Raw genomic sequence first — 4,876 nt, 5'->3', positions numbered from 1 at the left:
CTTTCCCTTCCTTGAATTTAATGGAAACCATGCACAGATGCCAGGCAGACAAATGTACTGGAACCCTGTTAGCATTTAATCTCTTTTTAGATAAATGCAAATATTGCTGTCAATGGTATTGGAGCCTTGTCCAGCAATCACTTGGGGAGCTTGCTCATCCATTTTTCAAGCCATGTCCATTACTATCAGTCACTGAAAATTGTGATCCAGAATATTCGTTCTTGACGAAAACAATAGAATTAAATCACAGGGCTTTAGAAAATTGCTTTCATATTCAAGCAGTGCTACACATATACAGACACCTTGTTGATGATTTTACTGCCCTGAAGAAAATGTATTGCTGCTGCCAGAAACCTGTCTTTTGGCACTTTGTCACTTACAAGTGATGATAAAATTGCAACAAAGAGACTTCTTTTTAATCTTACGGGTCATCGTTTGTACTCTGGACAGTCCTCCCTTTTGTCCTCTCATTTAGTTTAGATATGGTGGAAAATTCCTTTTAGTTGCCTCTAAACTTATTTTAAACAATACTAAACTCAAAAGTCACCTATTCTAGTTAACATGTTCTCAATTTCTTCAATATAGCAACTTTAAAAAATGTTTTTAAGTGCTTTGGATACATTTTAAATAATTTGTATACAACTGATTGTGACAAAGGAAGCTAAGTGAGCTGGACTCTAACCTGCCGTTCCAATGGAGAGCACTCTGGGGCTAGGAACAGAAATCACACAGCCCAGGCAGCCCTGGGGAGCTGAGGGGAATTCACCCCCTCTCCCTTCCCAGCTGCTGCTTCCTACAGCTGCTGCCACAGGATAGAGGGAGGAATAGTCCTTTTGTCCACATGCCTGTCCATGCAGAGATACTCTTTTGCTCCCCTGGCACTAGTTTTGCCTCAGACTCACAGTAGCTGAGGCAAAACAGGCTTGGAGGAGCAGGAGAATTTCCCTCTGCTCTCCAAGGCTGCCTGAGACTTGCAGGGGCTAAGGCAAACAGCTCTGGGGTTGGGGAGGGGAAGAATTCCCCTCAGTTTCCTGGGGCTCTTCAGGGTTGGGGGACCCTGGGCTGGGGGGGAAGACCCTCACCCAAGGCAGGGGCTCCCTGATATCTCCATGCTAGGCTGCATGAGCAGGCATCCAGCCCAGAGGACTCCTTTTCCCTTCCTCCTGTGGCAGACACTGAAGCAAAACAGTAGCTGGGAAGGGAAGGGGGGTGCGGGGGCTGCTGAGGGTTGAAAACCCCCACCACAGGGGCTATCCCTCCCCACATGTGCTGTGTAGACCCTGGCTAAGGGGATGTGGAGGTCTGTCCCCCCCATCCCTATGGGTTGATGGACACAGGCAGGAATCAGGCTAAGGAGCAGAGGCACTCCCTGCTCCCTCCTCCATAGAGGTACTCCCTGCTCCACTGGAGCAGACAACATAGCCCAGGGCTGCAAAGAACCCTGGGATGCTGGGGGACTGTGAGTTAACTTGAACCAGGAAGGGGTCTGGGACAGAAGTTCCATAAACTGGTTTGACCTAAATCAGTCAAGTCTGATACTACATCCAACCAGGTTTATCTTAAACCATTTTGGCCAGTTTGAAAGCAGTTTATGTGCATTGAACTTCTGTTCTGTTCCAGGTTTAAACCAGTTTCTGATCACGTAAATTGGTTGGATGCAGTATCAGGCTTAACTGATCTATGTTAAATCCATTTATTGAACTTTTGTTCCAGATCCCCTCCAGATTCAAGTTGAATTGTAGTCCTCCAGCATCCCAGGGTGCTTTACACCTTCTCTGCAAATCCTTTGTCACCGAGTGGGTGGGGTAGCCCTGGCCAAACCTGTCTGCTCCAACCAAGCAGGGAGGTGTGCTCTAGTACCCCCTGGCTCCTGGCTTGGGCCTCTGCAGGTATGTGGCTTCATTTCTGGAATCAAAAGTGAATGCCTGTTCACTTGCTTTTTGGTTTAAACTATGCAGCTTATACTAACCTACGAAGACTGAATCAATTCAGCCTCAGGCTTTTTGACTGTCTGTACTTAGCCTAGGGAACTCTTTGTGGGCAGGCTTTACTGTAAAGAAGAAAGCATCCTCTCTCCTTCCCAGGAGCTGACCTAAAAGGAGGAGGTCCTAGAGATGGGGGTTGCTATGGATCACAGGAGAAACCAGGGACTGAGAAGAGCCATGGTTTCAAAGCTAGAGGCTTGTCACTCATGAAGCCATGCTAGGGCTGGCTGCAGGGGCTCCTCTCAGGAGAGGGAGACCAAATAAGGCTGCTGGTTTGGGAAGTCCTGAGGAAAAGCTTTCCCCTGTCTGAAAGGGCAGGTTGATCCTTTTTCACAATGCTGATATAGAAGGTGTTCTTTTCATAGATAGATTTACTGAGTGAGTGAACCTTAGTTCCTTCAATGTGATGAGGGCCCTAGCATTACTGTGTTTCTGACTATTATTACATCCATTTATTTCTGCTAAATACTCACACATTTTTTTTATTCTCTGCTATTCAGTCCTGCCATTCAGAGTTGCCAGAAAAAATATGTTAGAATGAGAGAGACATTTTTTACATAAATTCTCCATTCCCCTGAATACTGAGTATTTTAAAGAGGGACTTTCATACTGAAGCACAGTATGGAAGGAAAAGAACATTTGTAGAAGCAGCAATTTCCTTGGCCATATTCATTTTGCTGTAATTTTTTACTTTTGATAAGAGCCTTTTCTCTTTCAGGCCAGCTTTCCCTTCAGCTTTGTCCCTCTGTGAAATCACAAGTCCTGTGTTTGTGACATAACAAAAAGTCTGTTGCTATGGAAATATGATGTAGCAAATTTAGTTTGATGAAGTACCCATCTCCTCCATTGTGGGGTGTGGATAAAAGCAAAGAAATGGGTCTTAAAAAAATTCTAGAAAGAGTTGAAAGGGGCAGGGTCTGTATTTTATCATGCTCTCTCTTCCAAGGGACTGTTTGGAGTTCCTTTGGATCCATTTCGATGTTTGCAGATGTGCGTGGTAGGTATGCAAAACTTCAGAGAACAGAGGCCCTCCTCGAGTGCCTGACCTTTACGGCATGAAGACTGAACATAATATTTCAAAGAAATCAAGAAGCCATGATCAGTATTTTGGGTCATATTTTCTGCTCTATTTTATTCTTTTTGAGTTTTTCAGGGATTGCAAAGAGAGCAGAAACCACGCACAAGTCTTTTGCTGGAGGTTTCTTCATCTCCCCTGGAGAAGTTGCCAATAGACCTATGAAGCCAGCTCTTATGTTTTCCTCCTTAAACAAGGGGCCACAGAAAGCATGCCCAGACTACCCTGGTGGCATGCCCAGGTGGTAGCACTGTGAACTCCATCTAATGAAAGTTAGAGCAGCCCTCATGAAAACAGAACTGAGAGTAACAGTATAGAGCAGATATAATCTCAGAGTAAAAGCCTTACAAGAATTTCATATTTAGTAAAATAAATGCAAACCTTAAAAGCCTAGAAAATTCACGGCTGTTCTCAAGAGGAACACAAGCACCTGAAAATAGAGAAATGTATGTTTAGGACCTGAACAGATTAAACATTTATGCCAATAGAATCATCCCTCACAGTGATGTAAAAACAAAGACAACAGACATCAAACCCCTATGCTGGGTCAACTTCACCCATACATTGTAGAACTGCTCATCAATGAGTCAAGAGTAATACTGCACTTGTGTAGGTTATACCACTGTAACTGGTGATGTCTGTTTACAGCTTATTCAAGGGTAGTTGTTTAAGGCAAACAGAATAATACTTGCTCTCCTGCCAGCTAGTGGCAAGGTGCTATAACAAATAACTAGGGATAGCTGCATAGCTGTCTACTGCAGATTCCAGTATGAGATGTACTGGTATAAATGTGTCATCTGTCCAGGCTGCTAGGTACCCAAACAGTTAAAAGCCAAAGTCTGTCAGCTCTTGAGGGCAGCAAGACCCATCACTCCACCTGAACCATTAGAAAGGATTTGCAACTTCAGTCTAACTTCTACTAAATGCCATAGAAAGGCTCAAGTGACATTACTGGAAATTCAGTTGGACCACCTGTAAATAGAACATTATTGGGCCACAGTCTTCTGTCAACGGCATGGTATAAATTAATAGCAGCTTTGCCAGGCTCCTACAGCCAGTGTAGTTACAACAGTACAAACTTTTAAAAGTGAAAGCAGAATAAAGGCCCAAGAGTTTTCCTTTTCTCATGAGTGTCTTTCAATCTTGCTGAAATGGAGGACACTGAAGCAATGCTATCTCACGATCGTAATTTATTGCTTGAAAACCTTTGTAATAAAAAGCTTGATTTAAACCTATTCAGAGACAGAGATACAAAGCTCAGTGAAAGGATCGTTCTTGTTTTGTCTCTAATTAATTTATTTTTTGTAAAATTACTAATTGCTCCCACCAATGCTTACATTGGCATTACACATTTACATTTCATACTAGAAGTTTATAAAATAAACACATCTAGAAGCTCTCTCCTTGTTTTCAGTTTCTATTATAGTAACTTTTGTGACTTGGTAGCTTCAAAAATAAGTGATCCAGGAGAAAAACAGATTTCTGAGACAAACTGAAAAGGAACTGATGAGATTTACTGATGCTGGAGTGTACAATGAAAATGACACAGCAGAGTAGGGGAGAAAATGGCATTTTACAGGAATGACTAAACCTGACAACACTGGATTCAGGACAAAAAACCCCCCAAACATTTCCTCAAAAGAGCTCTAAGTACTGTTGTCCAAAAGACTTTCCCAGTGTAAGGATGTATCGTATAAAAGGTATAAAAAGGTGATGACATGTTACGCTTAAAAGAAGTAATTTCTCTTGAACTGTTTCATTACCTGAGTCAACTTTTCCTGACTTTCAGCTGATTACGTAAGATTTTAGAAGGAGA

General features: G+C 42.7%; 1 long non-coding RNA gene across 1 annotated transcript in view; it reads right to left on the bottom strand.

Annotated features, from left to right (window-relative positions):
* The window catches only part of LOC102385219, an 11,854-nt gene extending 8,361 nt beyond the window's left edge, over nucleotides 1–3,493 (bottom strand). The window contains exon 1 of the long non-coding RNA XR_324761.3: nucleotides 3,442–3,493. This is a non-coding gene — a long non-coding RNA (uncharacterized LOC102385219). The remainder of the gene's footprint in view (nucleotides 1–3,441) is intronic.
* Nucleotides 3,494–4,876: the final 1,383 nt, after the last annotated feature.

The sequence above is a fragment of the Alligator sinensis genome, unplaced genomic scaffold (assembly GCF_000455745.1).
Source record: "Alligator sinensis unplaced genomic scaffold, ASM45574v1 scaffold114_1, whole genome shotgun sequence".
Lineage (NCBI taxonomy): Eukaryota > Metazoa > Chordata > Crocodylia > Alligatoridae > Alligator > Alligator sinensis.
The sequence above is the reverse complement of the archived record's forward strand: the minus strand, read 5'-3'. Positions and strand labels throughout refer to the sequence as shown.